This window comes from Heptranchias perlo, chromosome 31 (genome assembly GCF_035084215.1).
Source record: "Heptranchias perlo isolate sHepPer1 chromosome 31, sHepPer1.hap1, whole genome shotgun sequence".
NCBI lineage: Eukaryota > Metazoa > Chordata > Chondrichthyes > Hexanchiformes > Hexanchidae > Heptranchias > Heptranchias perlo.
In genome coordinates, this window is record NC_090355.1 from 27589846 (window position 1) to 27608479 (window position 18634).

Consider the following 18634-nt stretch of genomic DNA (forward strand, 5'->3'; position numbering starts at 1 on the left):
ATATTTATAGCAGCTTCACACTAATCGGAGACTTTACAATGCATGGTCTGTATTATATTTGGATCTTTTTCCACCTTTGCTAATGGACACCTATTCACTGCGTACCCAAGTTTTGTGTTCCCTGTTTCAATATACACTACCTTACATTTATCAACATTAAAATCTGGAATTCCTCAGGCTATCCATTTATTCAAATCTCCTTAGAACTAAGAACCTGTCTATGTATAGTCTACTCTTCAATTCAAAGTCACTTCATTTGAATTATCTGTTAATTCAATTTTTTTAAGCATTAAATTCCCACTTTGCTGTGTTATTTACTTTGTTTAACTCAATATTATTGGATAGTTCATATTTGTAGTGTAAAACACAACTTTGAAGGAGTAGATTTTATTTCCTAGATTCTAACAGATTAAATAAAGACAAGCACAGAAAATAAAGTTCATCGATAAAAATTCCCATATCTTTATGGGAAAAATAAATTTGGCTAGTAATGACTGTTACCTCAAAAATGAGCATATAAATTATTTTAAGTTGTATTTTTCACTAATTTAGTAACAGTCTGGAAATTTTTGCTGAACCTTATGGTCATTACTTAGCAGCTGAGTTTCTCTTTGCTCCTTGGACGACAATTATCAATGCACCTGAACAAAATGTGACTAACTTTTATCCCCTGGAAGCTTCTGTGCTACAACGGTGCTAGTTCAAATATTTGGGTGCTCTATAGATATTTCCTCTTATTGCCACTCTGATTGATATCTACGATTTTATTTTTTCCTTGCTGTCCAATTATGCTGGTTTTGAGTTCTGCAGCAGAAAACTGCTGTGTGACCATGTCTTACGCATGTCGGAGTTAACATGTGGTTCTCTAACTGAAATTACAGTGCTATGATTGGTTGTTGAAATGAATTTCAGCGTGGGCCAAATCACTCAGGTTCTAATGAAAATACTGGGACTGCAGTAGTCACTGAGGTGGCAAAGGTGGTCAAACTGAACTCAAGGTACAAAAGAATAGGGTGAATTTGTTCTATTGAGCAGGTACAGCGTGTTATTTTGTCAGAAAAATACTCATTAATTGGGAATGTTTAAACTTATGTAAGTTTACACTGGATAGAACAGAAGTAAGCAAATGCATTACCTAGTGTGGTACTGACCCATACAAAGCTGAAAGGATGCAGGCTCAGTCGAGGAATAGTGGGGACATTATGGCCAGCCTCATTACCTCTGGGCTGAGGGGAAGGGCTAAGGTCTCCTGCTCTTGATCAGTTACCCAGCACAATTTCATATGTAGATCGAATGACCAGTGTGATAAAATTAGCAATTCTTGCTGCTATTGATCTCACACCAGAAACACATATGCACAATTTAAAACATTACATAAAGCTCATGATTGCAGTTGTGGGCAACTGGTGATATAAATGAAAAAGATATGGAAACTATCTTAGAGGGAGTGAATATGACTACTTTTGATGATTTAGTTTTAAAGGATTATCTTCTAGAAACTATTCAAGATTATATTCTTAGTAGCAGTATTAATAATATTGCTTGATTTCTTCTTTGAAGGAAGGTAGGGGGAAGAAACATCATGGCCCTAAAGTAGGGAATCAAAGGTTGAATGGGATGGAAGTCCATACAAGGGCTCTGAAAGGAGTGGGCTTGATAGGCTGAATGTTTTTTTCTCACTATGGATTTTCTTATTGGATGACTTACGAGTATAGTAACCAGGAAACCACGACCCTAAATCAAATGGCTGAGTGAGCTGAGCATTATGCAATCTCATTAGCACCATGGATCTGGCAAGCCTACAGGAAGCCAGATGCCTCACACCAGCTGACTAGCAAGTGATTCACTAAATCAGTTGATTGGCTGACACTTAAGATTCCATAGCCCAAAAGATCACAGAAAGATGACTAAGGATATATAACATGAGATACAAAACAAGTGACTTCTGGTCCAAGAGGGAGGTCAGGTGTGCAAATGGGAAGACTGATCGCTGCTAGAAGAGCTGAACATATACGAGGTGGATCAGAGATTTGTCTTGTTTCAAATCTTGAAAGACTGTATTTTTAATACTTCTTTATGGAAGTTTGGTAGCCTGCCAGCTTGAAGCCACTTTAATTTGTGCACCCAGACAAGCAGCTTGTCTGCGGAGTACCAAAATACATATTAACTGTCTCGTGGTGATGCCACTTCAAAGGCAGATGAGTCATTTCAGTCTAATTGGACTGCTTAACAAGTATTAGATGCAGAATTCAGCCAGGTTTTAGAAAGAAAGTTAATATTGATCACCAGGCCACTACTTGGTTACATGGCCTTTACAATTTTCCCATCAGAGGTTCTTGGCCATGATCTGAAATGATGTTGCTTGCCAAGCCATTGGCGAAAGTTATCATTCCCTGCCCTAATCTCTGAAATTCCCTCCCTATGCCTCGCCACCTTTCTCTCCTTCTTTAAGGTGCTCCTTAAAACCTACCTCTTTGACCAAGCTTTTGGTCACCTTTCCTAAGATCTCATGTGGCTTGGTGTTAAATTTTGTCTGATAACACTCCTGTGAAGCACCTTGTGATGTTTTATTATGTTAAAGGTGCTATAATATTGCAAGTTGTTATCGTTATGAGTTGCTTTGTTTCACAAATGTAAACATATCAGGAAAACCTGTCAGGCAGTTTCTGTGCGCCTTTGAAACCTATTATTTAGGAAAATTGGAATGTACAGGACCATAAAAGACCATTTTAGTCCATCTGGCTGGTCCCAGACTTCAAAACAGAATACACTGTTCTCTACGCATATCCCTCAATTAATTTTCTCACCAGTCAATTCCAAACACCACCCTCTGTATGAAATAGTTATATCTGATTTGTCCATTCATCTACCCTCTTCTGAGCTTCCTCCTATACCCACTTGTCGTCATTCTTGAGACCATCGTAAACAGTTTCTTTGGGTTCATGTTGTTGATAACGGTAAAGATCTTAAATACCTCAAAAAGGTCCCTTCTCAGTCTTATCTTCTCTACTATAAAGAAATGTAGCTTCTGTAGTCTCTCCTCGTAGCTCAGATGTCTTATGGCAGGTATCAGACAGATGGCCCATTGCCGCACCTTTTCCAGTGCCTTTTTGTTCTTCCTGTAATACGACAACCAAAACTGCACATAATACTCCAGATGGGAATAAACCAACGCCTTGTATAGGCTCAGTATCAAATCTTACGATTTGTGTTCTATTCTATGTGCTTATTCAATGCAAGATAATATTTGCCTCATGCCGATGCTTTCAGTGACCCTTCCACCGGTTCCCCAAATCATCTTCCTGTGCTGTATCCTATATACCAGCACCATATAGCTTATACTTTTTAATGCTTATTTTCTATCCCTATTCTCATAATTTTGCACTTGTCAAGTGAATTTCATTTGCCATATTTCAGCCCAATTATCTAAACTATCTAGATATCTCTGCACCTGATCAGTCTGCTCTTCGTTGTTTGAAACATCTGCCCCACCTTGGTGTCATTGGAAAATGTTGACACTTTTGTCTTTGTCCCCAATTCCAAATCCTAATTGTGAAAAAGATCTGCAGATACTCCATCGCCTAGCCCTTTATCCTATCCACTTCCCTGGATGCCTGCTCAAGTTTAACCTGACTACGTGCAACTTCAGTGTCCTGCTCGACCCTAACTGAGCTTCTAATCCCACAACCATTCCATCATCAAGATTACCTACTTCCACCTCCAAAACATTGCCTATTCCAGCCCCTTCCTCAACCCCACTGCCGCTGAAACTCTCATCTACTCCAGACTCGACTCTTCCAATGCCCTCTTGAGCTCCAAGTATATTAGCTCCCAACTCATTTAGAACTCCGCCACCCACATCCTATCCTGCAGTATTTACATCAATCACCATAAATGTGCAGCAAATGGAAAGCCAAGTGCTATAGGGTATAGTTTGACATTGGCACGCCTACATCTGGTTTATGATGATCTGCTTACAGAAGGTGGCCACATTCACGACATTTCAGTGCAAAGGGTGTGTCTTTGGCCAAAGGGAACCTAGACTGTCAATTTTGAATGGTTAAACAAAAGGTAGGATTCATAAGGTCATTGGAGTATGATGCAATATTAGGGAACTATTTGAATACAAATATACAGATAGCCTGAGCCAGGCTGGAAATCCAAACCAAGTTGATGCAGAATCAGTATATCTGTCCACAGTGGATGCTATGATTTATGCAAATACACGGGCTTCCCATCCTGAACCAGGTCAGTGGGCTATAGTGTCTGGAGGCAGGCGAACCACTGTTGAGCAACAGGGAAATGTAGAGAGTCATCCCCACCCCCAAAAAAAAATCACTTCACACGCAACTGTCCAGAGAAGCCTGAGAAACATGAGCTGAGTGAAACTGGTAGAGACATGGCACATTGATACTGCATTAGAGATTGTGCTAAGACTAGCAGAAAGCACTGATCCTGAAGTGCAAGCTGAACCAACAGGGTAATTGTATTACAAGGAAAGGTTCAGTTCAACAAAGATGCACAAAGCAACATTGACTAGTCAAAAGCTCACCTCATCCAGCCTTATGTCTCTTAACAATGGATCTGCCCAAGCCGACTGACATCACGTTACATTAATTTACTGCAGGAAGCATCCTCAGGCATTAGACATTATGACAACAAACTTGAACGCAATCATAGAATCATATAGAATCATAGAAGTTACAACATGGAAACAGGCCCTTCGGCCCAACATGTCCATGTCGCCCAGTTTATACCACTAAGCTAGTCCCAATTTCCTGCACTTGGCCCATATCCCTCTATACCCATCTTACCCATGTAACTGTCCAAATGCTTTTTAAAAGACAAAATTGTACCCCCCTCTACTACTGCCTCTGGCAGCTCGTTCCAGACACTCACCACCCTTTGAGTGAAAAAATTGCCCCTCTGGACCCTCACCCCTTAAATCTATGCCCCCTCGTTATAGACTCCCCTACCTTTGGGAAAAGATTTTGACTATCTACCTTATCTATGCCCCTCATTATTTTATAGACTTCTATAAGATCACCCCTTAACCTCCTACTCTCCAGGGAAAAAAGTCCCAGTCTGTCTAACCTCTCCCTATAAGTCAAACCATCAAGTCCCGGTAGCATCCTAGTAAATCTTTTCTGCACTCTTTCTAGTTTAATAATATCCTTTCTATAATAGGGTGACCAGAACTGTACACAGTACTCCAAGTGTGGCCTCACCAATGCCCTGTACAACTTCAACAAGACATCCCAACTCCTGCATTCAATGTTCTGACCAATGAAACCAAGCATGCCGAATGCCTTCTTCACCACCCTATCCACCTGTGACTCCACTTTCAAGGAGCTATGAACCTGTACTCCTAGATCTCTTTGTTCTATAACTCTCCCCAACGCCCTACCATTAACGGAGTAGGTCCTGGCCCGATTCGATCTACCAAAATGCATCACCTCACATTTATCTAAATTAAACTCCATCTGCCATTTATCGGCCCACTGGCCCAATTTATCAAGATCCCGTTGCAATCCTGGATAACCTTCTTCACTGTCCACAATGCCACCAATCTTGGTGTCATCTGCAAACTTACTAACCATGCCTCCTAAATTCTCATCCAAATCATTAATATAAATAACAAATAACAGCAGACCCAGCACCGATCCCTGAGGCACACCGCTGGACACAGGCATCCAGTTTGAAAAACAACCCTCTACAACCACCCTCTGTCTTCTGTCGTCAAGCCAATTTTGTATCCAATTGGCTACCTCACCTTGGATCCCATGAGATTTAACCTTATGTAACAACCTACCATGCGGTACCTTGTCAAAGGCTTTGCTGAAGTCCATGTAGACCACGTCTACTGCACAGCCCTCATCTATCTTCTTGGTTACCCCTTCAAAAAACTCAATCAAATTCGTGAGACATGATTTTCCTCTCACAAAACCATGCTGACTGTTCCTAATTAGTCCCTGCCTCTCCAAATGCCTGTAGATCCTGTCCCTCAGAATACCCTCGAACAACTTACCCACTACAGATGTCAGGCTCACCGGTCTGTAGTTCCCAGGCTTTTCCCTGCCGCCCTTCTTAAACAAAGGCACAACATTTGCTACCCTCCAATCTTCAGGCACCTCACTTTTGCGGTGGATGATTCAAATATCTCTGCTAGGGGACCCGCAATTTCCTCCCTAACCTCCCATAACGTCTTGGGATACATTTCATACAATCAATAGCATAACCCTGACTGACCCTGCATCCTTGTCTGCAAGTCTTACTGAGCTGAGTTGAATCGTCCAATCTAGTAAAAGGTTGAGTATTTGTGGTATTGGCAGCAAAAGGGCCTGCCTCAAGAAACGCATCACATCAGAGTGCTTCTTCCTTCAGGGTTCCTACATGTACTTGTGGGCTCCCATGCTTGGTCAATATGATAATCGGCTGCAAAATCACAACAACTGGCATTTATATAGCACCTTTAACGTAGAAGAATGTCCCAAGGTACTTCACAAAAGTGTAAGGAAAAGAAACGGAGGCCGAGCTAAAGTAGGAGATATTAGGAGGGGTGACCAAAAGTTTGGTCAAAGATGTGGGTTATAAGAAAGGTCATGAAGGAGTAGAGGGAGGCATAGGTTTAGGCAGGGAATTCCAGAGCATGAAGCCTAGGTGGCTGAAGGTACAGCTGTCAATGACAGGGCTTAGGAAGAAGGGATGCACGAGAGGCCCCAGTCAAAGGAATGGAAAGATTGGGGGTATGGGTTGTAGTGCTAGAGAGTGATTACTCTGCTTTCCTGGTTAAAAAAAGTGTGCTGGTTTTTATCAACAACTTCTTTGGTAATTTAATAAATAGTTATCAAATGGGTTTAACAACATGTAGCTTTTACTGTACATTGGTGTGAAATGACCAAAATGCAAAGGAAATTAAACAATGAGGCCAAGAATGTGATATTCACTGACCAACCAAGCTTAGTACTCATAAACCAAATAACTACATAGAAGTATAGCGATAACCAAACAGCCAAGTTAACAAGCAAAATATACAATTCTGATATAAACAATGTCCTGTAATGGTGAAGGTCACTTACAAGATCAGTTGTAAGAACAGAATATATATATATATATATATATATATATATATAAAAATACATTAACAGTACAAGCTTATTTCCAAACTGTAAATTTACATCTTCTGCTCTGGTAATACTGCAATCACCATAACAGAAATGTATAGAACTGCAAAAGACCACTGCGGTCCATCTGGCCAGTCCAAGTGTACAATAACATGACAGCCAAGCCACTCTCACTCAGTCCTCAGCTCTATCTCCCATTGCTCCTGACCAAATATAGAAAGATAAAATTGTATTTAAATTAAAAAATTATGCTGAGGCTGGTGTTATATAACATGTGGGTGGCGTTATGAGCCTGAAACATTGAATAAAATGAAAATTTTTAGAATGCTAATTGACCTTATTGAGAAAAGACAGCCATAAAATGATCTGATGGGTAGAAAATATGCCTTGAAATCTGAAAGTCCTAATGGAATTTGGTTCAACACACTTAGCTAAAAGAGCTCAATACAGATCAGAACTCATCCTTTTGTTGAAGTTTTTCAATAGTCCGACCTTCATACCAATTTCAACCTTGTTCAGTATTACTGTGATACTTGCCCAATTAGAGGGAGAGGTAATCAGTTCTCAGGTTTCCGCTGTTGACTCCCTCTTGAACTAGCTCTCAAGTGTTGTGGAAGAAATACACCGACAGACTAGCTGTTCAATTTTTCTTCCTTCCACTGCAGGACAGTGTCTTACACCTATCGTAGATAGTAAGAAAAAGCTACTGCATCTGGAAAACCAACATGTTACAAGTCCATGGTTTGCTGCACCGCTGCATTACTGGGTCACCCAAATCTAACAGTATTGTCTATCCATGACATCTTTCCATTTATAGTAGAATGAATGTCATAAATCCAAATCAATTAGGGACATTATCTCAGTTCAGGTTTAAAATTGCAGATACACATATACAAACTAGTGAATAAGCTCACTATGACTTTTCCAGATATCACTTGCAACACTTGTACTGACAATGTAGTTATTTGCAATTTACATCTAAATGTGGCTAATTTACCTTATTAAGAAAAAAACAGCCCAACAAATGTTCTGGGGAGCAGACAGTGTGGCTTGAAAACGAAGATCCTATATGAAGTTTGATTCTTTAACACAGCTGAAGACGGCGATCATTTCTTTGCAGGATTCGAATTAACGCTGCAACTTCAATCAATTGCGCCTGTACTTTTCGCCCCACAACTTAGTATCTTTTTTTGTACTCCCTCAGCCTACAACATGTGCAATGAGTCAAGTCCGACTATTGGTGTCTGCAGCTCCAGTGTTCTAAGATACATTTACACAAAGCAGCACACAAAAGACAGTGGAAGAACAGAACTCAGCTGACTTCATGCACCATTCAAACTGTGGTTTAGGATTTCCTCTAAACTGCTTGGCTGCCTCTTATTTTCATCATAAGCAGTCATTGTTCTTGTCTTGTTCAGAGGAACTTTTATTAAAGTCCCACTTGTTTCCCATTAACCTGCAAGGAAAGCAATGTTATAAGAACACCCTGCTTAACAGAGGATTTTTCTCTCGGAAAAATTGAAGTTCTCATAGCAGAATTTCATTATTTCTAAGTTCCAATTTTGATCCTTACATAGTCAATTAGGGTTTAGGGTTTATCATAGAATCATAGAAATTTACGGCACTGAAGGAAGCCATTTGGCCCATCGTGTCTGTGCCGGCCGAAAGAGAGCAATGCAGCCTAATCCCACTTTCCAGCACTTGGTCCGTAGCCTTGTAGGTTATGGCACTTCAAGTGCATGTCCAAGTACTTTTTAAATGCGATGTGGGTTTCTGCCTCTACCACCCTTTCAAGCAGTGAGTTCCAGACTCCTACCACCCTCTGCATGAAAAAATTTCTCCTCAGCTCCCCTCTAATCCTTCTACCAATTACTTTAAACCCCCTGGTTATTGACCTCTCTGCTAAGGGAAATAGGCCCTTCCTATCCACTCTATCTTGGCCTCTCATAATTTTATACACCTCAATTAAATCTCCCCTCACCCTCCTCTGTTCCAAGAAAACAACCCCAGCCTATCCAATCTTTCCTCATGGCTAAAATTCTCCAGTCCTGGCAACATCCTCATAAATCTTCTCTGTACCTTCTCTAGCGCAATCACATCTTTCCTGTAATGTGGTGACCAGATCTGTAAGCAGTACTCAAGCTGTGGCCTAACTAGTGTTTTACACAGTTCTAGCTGTAGTTACTGCTAGTTTAATTACAGATGAGGCTGTTTATATGTTTTCCACCATTTTTAACCTTTTTTCATATTCTGTCCAGTGTAGTATTTTCACCTTTGTCTCACTCACCGTGTTGCTGGTTGTTATCTGTACTCAGATGCTCTGTGTGTCAGGCAGACAGCCCTCTGTGTTCGATCCCCACCAACTCTGGGCACCTTGTACTCTCTCAACGCCATAGGAGCAGTTGCTGGCACTGAAATTTTAGAGACAGAATGAATCAGAAAGCTAAGTGGCTTAACGGTGAAGACAGCAAAGTATTTGGTAAAAGTTTATCTGATCTGTGGGACTCCATAGAAGCCTGTACTCTAGTTATCAGCAACTCTCCCCACTCCACCATTGTGTTCCTTATCCATATTCATTAAGAATGGTTGAAAGTAAGTCCTGCAAAGATTGTTTTTAAAAATGCAATCCTAGAACAATGCAAACTGCAAACCATTCTAAAATACAGTTTAGCTACTACTGGAATTCATCCCCATGTACACGACAGAGCTGGTGTGATACTATATAAACAGAACACAGTGAAAGCTGCCCCTATACTGTAATACCCAGCAAGGTATCTCTGCTTCCTGGCCATCTCAGAATTTATATCAGAAAAATGATTTCTACTTGGGGGAAAGGGAACCCGAAAAAGACAAATGTCAGGATCATACCGCTTAACAGCTTACACTTGATATACAGAGAAGTTTCTGCACCAGTTTCTTTCTGATATCTTCCATTTGAAATGCACAAAGATGTTTTATTGCACATGTCAAACTGACACTTTGGTCTCTCATAACTTCTTATTTATAATATGTAACTAGATTATAAATACCAATGTATAAGTCACACCATTCTAAAATTTTTAAGTTGAACAGCAAACTATCATTTGCAATGGCACAATCGCCACATCCTCCAGTTCGTAAGTCATAAAGTGTGAAGATGCATCTTACCCCCTGGATTTACTGGTAAGTGAAAGTGGTGATGTCCATAAACTGATGGGTTATATGAGCTTTTGTCCTGGATATTTATTCTGATAGTTTAAGAACACAAAAATATAGGAATGAAAAATGGGCCACTCAGTTCATCCATGTTGTTCCATTTTACAGGTATTAATCAAGTTCATTGAAAGTCAGACAATTAAATGGGTCAGCAACAGATTATGCAAATAAGGTGGTGAGGGAAAAAAAAAGTGTTGCCGATTTTCAACTTAAATCTACAAAACCCGATAATCCACCCCATCCAAAAAAAAATTAAATTGATGCATGTAATAATTGATAACATGCATTCTTACAATAAACTTTCATTCTGGTGTGGAAGATCTGCAAAATAAAAGCCAAATCAGCAGAACTCAACTCAGAAACAGAAGTCAAGTTCCAAACCCTGACTCTGCACCATGGCCCCCCCAGAAAATGGAAAGGCAAAAATCTCATGGAAACTCACAATTTAGCACTGTTCCAATGGCTCGAGTTAAAATCTCAGTCTCCGAGCTAAAAGACCAGAAAGGTTCCAGGTTCAGTCCCTAGTCTGTGTTAAGTTAGCTCTCAGCTAGAGCAGCATTAGGGGCACTGAAATTGGTCACAGCACCCCAGGGATAAGGAGGAGAAAATCCACTTGTTATTGCTGCACGTCTAGTAAGAGTCGCCGTGCAACAGGTGAGGACAGGATCTGGCTTTGTTGTGATGGCCTCCAACAATCACCGTCAAGATTTACACACAAATAACAGCTACATGGGCGAGATACCAGAACACAATTGCTGCCTGTGGAATTGTACCCCAATGTGCAAATCAACCCTTTCAGGAGAGGAGGGATAGGGAGAAAATGAAAAAAAGAGCCATTTATGGAAGTAACTGCATTTAATTACCATAAAGCCACAGTGCACCCCTGAATAGTTCTGCAACACTGCAAAGCACAGCATAAGATAATCAGGTATGAGGAAGGTCATTTGGCCTAACTTAATCCATCCAGAAAGACCCTGAAGTCCCAGCAATTTTCCATTCCCTTAACTATATTGTATACTTCTATAAGGCTCTCTGTCAAGTACCTCCTTTCCAGGATGAAATGCCTAAGTTTGTCCCGTCTTTCCTTAAAACTCAAGACCTTTGACACTAGGGATTAGCCTTGTGGCTCTTCTCTGTACTGTCTCCAGTGCTAGAATGTCTTTCTTATGTCTGAGTGACCAGAACTGGACGCAGTACTCGAGGTGTGGTCTGCCCAGAGCACTATACAGTTTCACCACAACATCCTCTGACCATATTCACAGTTTTGGTTGCATAGTTCAACATTCTATTGGCTTTGGTGGTAAAAGCTTCAATATAAAAACTGATTGATCTGCAGCAACTTCCACTGCAGAATAGTGAAGTAACCATTCCAGGAGAGCAATGAGAGAGAGAGCGCAGTCATTTTACTAGAAGTTGTTTAATCCTCTTAATTTAATAATTAGCAGTTTCCAACATTATACAATTAAGAGGGAGGATCACTCTCCGCCCTCTGGCAAGAGCTATGGTCCTCAAGACAGCTCACCTCACTACCAGCCAATTTTTGGCCAGTTTCCCACCACTGGCCCATACCTTGCTGTTATTAGCAAAACATTAGCCTAGATTTTCCAATCAGCATTATTTTAATGCTAGTGGTAGCCCATTTAAAATGAAAGGGGTAGTCGACATTAAAATACTAACAATGGGAAAACCTACACTACAATCAACTAATCACTATCTGCTGAAGGGGAGGGGGTGCAGTAGAGGCAAGTGGAATCTCCTTGGGGGTTGAGATGGCTCCAACACGACACTCCTGCCAATGAAATACTGGAATGGGAGTCCACCAATTCTACTTGGCAATTTGATAAAAGAGCTAGGCAGGTCTGCAGTACTCAAGTGCACCACTGATTAAACAGCCAGCCTGACTCATTCATGGAACCTGGAAGGGTACACCTGTCCTTGAGGTTCGTCTTCTTCCCACTCGGCTCCTGGATATCTTGCAAGCTAGCGGCCTGACAGGCAGGGTAGCTCTGGCTGCATAAGCAGTAGCAACCTTACATGTGCTCTGCGCAGGAAAGCTGGTTAAACTCCAGCAGTATCCCTGCACATACTCAAGGGTGTCCAAGACTCAGATCTTACCAACCAAACTCTCTGGGATTGGATAATTGGGATGCACTTCATATCAGAAAGCAGACCTCATAACTGTGTGGATTTCTCAGTAGCTTGGTTTGAAACTGTTATGTAGGTACTGTTTTTCTGCATATGTCAAGACATCTGGCTGACCAAAAAAAAAATTAAATAATCCCCGCTCTGCGGAAGAATAGCCAACAAGTGGTAGGGAATCCAATACACAACACTGCAGCTGCACCATTCTTATGCTGGTACCTTGTCAGTAAGGTTTATGATCAACTTCATTCTGTTTACACACACTGTGTGTAATGTCAGGGATGCATTTACAATCAGAGGCTGGGCTCTCAATCTTAGAAACATTGACTTTCAGTTGTATGGATAATTTCTAGATCTTGAAGGGAATGAGAAATGGGGATAAATTACGTTGCAAGATTGGCAAACAATGGAGTTAACAATTAGACTTTTAAAAAATCCTAAATCTACAATAGAATTTCAAATTAAATAAATGTTATCACAAAAGATTAAATACAGAAGTACACATCTGTAAAGCTAGTACTTATATTACTCCAGTTTTTCATAACAGTCTAAGATTACATTAGGGCAGGAAGAGATCAGAACTTCATAGACCCCTTCATTTTGAAAATGGACATCCTGCAATAAGAATTTGTTTTTGGGACGGAGTGGGTCAGGGATGCATTATTACACTGTGGCACTTCTCAACCCTCCTGCCCTTCTCACCATCAACCCTTGAGGAAAACAAAAGTACTTATTCCAAGTTGCACGCTATGTGTATCTGTAGAACCCTTTGTTGCATGTTATACTTGTCCCTCCTTCTAGGCTGTTTGCCGATTTATATTACTACATTTGAAAATTATTTACATTTGGTGCCAGTAATTCATGTGCTTGGCAAGTTCATACAATTTTACATCAGCAGAATTACAAATGGACTTACAAAACTGAAAACAAAAACAGAAAAAAATCAGAGGGGAAAAAAAGTATTGCAGTTTTAAATTGGCAGTACTCGTTTATTTTTTTTTAAAAGCCATTAAAGAGAGCCCAACTTAAACTTTGCTCTATGATTTTTCAGCTTTTCAATCCATCTTATTACCTTATTATCTTTTATGGGTTTAACGAAGGAGTTCTTTTCAAGTAGTTCTCCCTTCCCACATCCTCATTTTAAGCTACATTCCCTTGCCCCTCTTCTCCCTCCATAGGTACAACCAAGTTGGTGAGCTGCTCCCAAGCCCCTGCCATTTTTAAGTTGCCTTCTGGGCCGACTCTCACTCTTCCTCAGAATTGCTCCTTTTCATGGGGTAAATGCTCCACCATAAGGATGTAGCTGAAACTGGGGACTCAACACATGGGGAACTATAGCCATGAACCAGCATCCTATCACTCCGGGATACACTTCATTGCTGCTCTGGTAGCATCCATTGCGGCATGCTGTGTTGGATTATATTGTTAAAAGGAAAACTGCTGCTTTTGACTCAGCAGTGCGCTTCATTGGTCTATTAGCTCATTATTCCACGGAGCAGGAGGATACAGATTCGCTCTCACCACTCCTCACACGACGAACTCTACACTTGTGCTAAGCTGTTGTTAAAAGGGAAAGGGCATGTTGCACCAGTCAATTCGCATAGGCCTCCTCCTCGGAGCAGCAACCGTTTGCAGGGTATCAAAAGCAGATTAACCGCCTGCTCTCTGTTGCTACAATGGTGTAGACTGAAGGGACCACGAATGCACAGAGAGAAAAGTAACATCAGGTAAAACTAAAATCAAAATTGTTTATGAACAATCCAGAAAAGTTTTTCAGCAAGTCAAAATCATTAAAAAAAACTTACTGCTAAATTTAATATAATTAAGAACTGTAAACAAAGAAAAAGAACAGGATGGATAGTTGCTACGCCTCAAATGCTTTTAGACCTTGGCTCCCAAGTTTGTCGTCAGATTCAATACAACACACACCTTCTTAGAACAATTGCATGCACAAATCTTGGCAATGGACTGCAATACAATAGGAAGAGTCTAGCAAGCTGATGAGAAGTTTTCAACGGAATTTCCTTTCATATCAGACAGTCGGCTCCAATCTCTACAATTTCTTCAGTGTCTTAATCCCAATACACAGCTAGATTTTGCCTTTCAATGTAGAACCAGAACATTTTTAAAGTTTGTCTGTGAACCTTGCCTTGAACTTATTGTTCTTGGATCTCTTGCGCAATATAGGCACAGTGGCTTCCAAGATGTCTGCAGCCACATCCAAATGGAAAGTTTAGATGAGTTTAAAAATATTTTGCTTTTATAAAAATGTGTTGACCATATATAGTCATGAAAAATACAATATTGATATGCCAGAGCCCTCAGTAGGATTATTTAGCAAATTGGTTCCCATACACAAAAGGAAAAAAAATCACATTTAAGCTAAGATGATTCTTATGTGATGCTCTTCATTCGTCACCTCAAATTGCTGTAACTAGTAACAGACTCTAACTGGTAGTACTTCACCCTACCTCAAAATACACTCCCTTGACACAATGTAATCTCTGAAGGACAAAAGTCTATAACCTAAGTGCACAACTTTGTGCTTTCCTTAATTCAAGTGGACGTATTGTGGAACCGCCATTGCTTGCTGTCATTTTCACAGGAAAAAGCTATGCCAGAGATATTGAGTAACTGCCCAACTTCCTTTTGTTATTTGTATTTCATCTTTTTTGGTGCATGAAAATGCAAAATGTTTCTTTTATTGTTGTATTATCCTCATGTCCGTGCCTATGGTATTGCTCTACCATATGACCAAGACCAAAATGTGAAGAATCCCAATTATTGCACATTTCCATTATCCACCAATCACTGCAGATGACATAGGTCCTACTGTGGCAGGAAAATTTCCCAACCACCATTTTGCTTTACTACGATTGCAACATTACACAGCACCTTTTTCCCCCATTTGTATATCCACTGATAAAGAGCACACAATAATTAAAATATGCTGCAAACATCGTATATGGGTCCACAACAGCAATAACTGCAACAAGAAAAGCTCATCAGCATTTCAAAGCAGAAAAACAATCACACAGTAAGCGGAGTGGCTTCAGTGGCCACAGGGACTAATGACAGGTGGGAGGCACAGCAAGGTTATCATTACTACTGCAAGGTTAGGGTGCAACAAGAGTATGAAAATGGACTTACCCTTTTCAGTTTCTGTATTTATTTGTAAAGGACTTTAATTTCCTTTAAATAAAAATACAAAAGTGTGAAAAATTGACAACACTTAATTTTCTCTAAGACTATCACATTGCTTTTTGACAAATAACAGTGAATCAAAAATGCCATGACCTAGTAATTCAAGTTATAGCTTGAGGACTCCCAAGTTTGAACCCAGCCTCCAGATGAGTGAATTTGCCTGCACTACAACCCCATGCCAGACAACAGTCAATGACCACAAGCCAGCCAACTACAACCAACATCCCAGAGCCAGTCCACTGTCATCAATGCCCTGGTCACCAGACTATAAACACTGGCTCCCCAGCTGTCAGCTCATGATCATGAGCTCCTTCAATTCTCAGTTGAGTTACTAGATAGCTTCTTGATGATGAATTATCTGCCAACATGGAGATGAACATTCCAGCCTTGCTAAAGACGCTCTTGTCTGTGGAGACGTTCACAGCCCAGCCTAGCCCATCCACGTTCCAGTTCAAGAAATAAAGTGTGCTGGTGGGTAATAGCAATGGAGGATGGCAACCCATCGCTGAATGACAGACTGACTTGGAATTAACTGGAAGATTGATTGATCATGCGAGCAAATATAATTGAGCTTGATCTTGTACTCACCACATGTCCATAGGCACAAGCATTTACAACGGGGGTTGTTGGACAGCAATGAGCAGTGGGAACCCTGGCCATTTTCTACTCCCTAGCCGGGGATATTGAAAAGTAACACGTACACTGCCATCTAACTGTGACTAAGTAACTCAGTACAGACTATGGGATCACCACATCAGATAGTACGGTTACCTACTGTGTCTTTCTGTTGCCAGACTTTAAACTTTCCAAATTCTGAACAACTACCATCTCTGAGTACATGATAATTTGACTAAAATAATAAAAGTACAATAATTATCAGCTTGTAAAAACCTAATGAATTCAGATTCCCATTTCAGATGCCCCAACCATGACAGACTCAACGCCATCCCACAGACATTGATACCCACACACTAGCCTCTAATTTCCACAATCCTATGCCAGCCCAAAGTCATCAACAACCCAGAGCCTGCCAACTACAACCAATACCTCAAATCCAGTCCACAGTCACCAATGCCCTGGTCACAGACTACAGACACGGACTCCCCAGCTTCACCTCATGAACATCAGCTCCTTGGTTGTTAGTCGAATAAGCAAAGTCCCAGCTGCTGGCTATCGATGACTCAGCTAACAGTCCGCTGCCACTAGAGACCCAGTTGCAGTCCAGTGCCTCCTGCAGCACCACCTGCCAGCCCACCACCACAGGTGGGACCAGCTGCCAGCCCACAGCCACCAGAGCCCCAGTTGACAGCCTGCTGCCAATGGCGGTCCCGCCCCTGCCAGCCCGCCGCTGCCAGCGATGGTCCCGCCCCTGCCAGCCCGCCGCTGCCAGCGATGGTCCCGCCCCTGCCAGCCCGCCGCTGCCAGCGATGGACCCGCCCCTGCCAGCCCGCCGCTGCCAGCGATGGACCCGCCCCTGCCAGCCCGCCGCTGCCAGCGATGGACCCGCCCCTGCCAGCCCGCCGCCGCGGGGGCAGTCCCGCCCCTGCCAGCCCGCCGCCGCGGGGGCAGTCCCGCCCCTGCCAGCCCGCCGCCGCGGGGGCAGTCCCGCCCCTGCCAGCCCGCCGCCGCGGGGGCAGTCCCGCCCCTGCCAGCCCGCCGCCGCGGGGGCAGTCCCGCCCCTGCCAGCCCGCCGCCGCGGGGGCAGTCCCGCCCCTGCCAGCCCGCCGCCGCGGGGGCAGTCCCGCCCCTGCCAGCCCGCCGCCGCGGGGGCAGTCCCGCCCCTGCCAGCCCGCCGCCGCGGGGGCAGTCCCGCCCCTGCCAGCCCGCCGCCGCGGGGGCAGTCCCGCCCCTGCCAGCCCGCCGCCGCGGGGGCAGTCCCGCCCCTGCCAGCCCGCCGCCGCGGGGGCAGTCCCGCCCCTGCCAGCCCGCCGCCGCGGGGGCAGTCCCGCCCCTGCCAGCCCGCCGCCGCGGGGGCAGTCCCGCCCCTGCCAGCCCGCCGCCGCGGGGGCAGTCCCGCCCCTGCCAGCCCGCCGCCGCGGGGGCAGTCCCGCCCCTGCCAGCCCGCCGCCGCGGGGGCAGTCCCGCCCCTGCCAGCCCACCGCCACGGGGGCAGTCCCGCCCCTGCCAGCCCAATGCCACCAGAGCCCCAGCCAAGGAGCGAGGTGTAAAACCCAAGTTAGTGCCGGTAACACTGGCCGCTCAGAGAGAGCAGGTTATGAAGCTGATCATTGACTGAAACACACATAGACACCGCACAGTCCAAGCTCACCTCCCGGGCACCAGCAGCCGGCCCCACACTCCCTCCCCGGGACGGCCCTGGGCTTCTTTACTTGTTAGCTCCTTTCTTGGGGGTTTTTTTTTTGTGTTTTTTTTTCCCCCCCGCCCCCAAACAAACACATTTCCCCCCCCACCCCGCCGGAAGTGGCGCCACACGCAGGCCGGAAAACGCGCAACGTTTCCCTCCCGGCTCCGAATTTGCGTGCAACTTTGACAGAATGGAAAAATTTTGCGCCGATACTTGGACAAAGTAAATAAATAAAGTCGGACCGATAAGCCAGTTTACCAAATGAAAAAATACCTGAACGTTCAAGAAACCGGCAGAGCCGACGCCATATTTTCGTCTTTGGATGAAACGGTGCTCCTCCTGTCAGGGTCCGGCGTGGCGCGCGGGGCGGCAAAGGATCCGCCCCGTTTGTTTATCCCACCGGTGGAGGGCCCGCCCTTGAAAGCGGCGTCACACTGCGGCTTCCCACCGAGTTAACCACGGCTGGTCCTGGAGTGTGAGTAAGTGAGGAATAAATCGCAAGAAAACGCTGGAAAATACTCAAGCGGCTGAAAGACAAGTGGACGGCTTGAAGGGCGACGCTGGGTGAGAAGATTCTCGATGCCAGACCCAGTGTTATGTCCACAGTTTGGTTTCTTTTCAAGGTTTTGCCCTAAGTGTCTTGACTTTTACATTTTATTTTTCG

The 18634-nt window shown here is 43.3% G+C and overlaps 2 protein-coding genes across 15 annotated transcripts in view; one reads left to right on the forward strand and one right to left on the reverse strand.

Moving 5' to 3' along the window:
• Positions 1-18634, reverse strand: part of LOC137300622 (volume-regulated anion channel subunit LRRC8A) — a 103206-nt gene that overhangs the window by 21050 nt on the left and 63522 nt on the right. For 2 of the 8 annotated variants that reach the window (XM_067969805.1, XM_067969806.1), the window contains exon 6: positions 9412-9535. The gene's annotated coding sequence lies outside the window, so the exon portion shown is untranslated. Of the gene's footprint in view, positions 1-2974; positions 3120-9411; positions 9536-10271; positions 10332-15611; positions 15654-17934; positions 18025-18243; positions 18395-18634 lie in introns of those variants that run through there. The other 6 variants (XM_067969804.1, XM_067969803.1, XM_067969802.1 and 3 more) reach the window with 6 other exon arrangements.
• Positions 18134-18634, forward strand: part of LOC137300626 (kynurenine--oxoglutarate transaminase 1-like) — a 31015-nt gene continuing 30514 nt past the window's right edge. For 4 of the 7 annotated variants that reach the window (XM_067969817.1, XM_067969816.1, XM_067969818.1 and 1 more), the window contains exon 1: positions 18134-18534. The gene's annotated coding sequence lies outside the window, so the exon portion shown is untranslated. Of the gene's footprint in view, positions 18535-18570; positions 18594-18634 lie in introns of those variants that run through there. The other 3 variants (XM_067969815.1, XM_067969820.1, XM_067969819.1) reach the window with 2 other exon arrangements.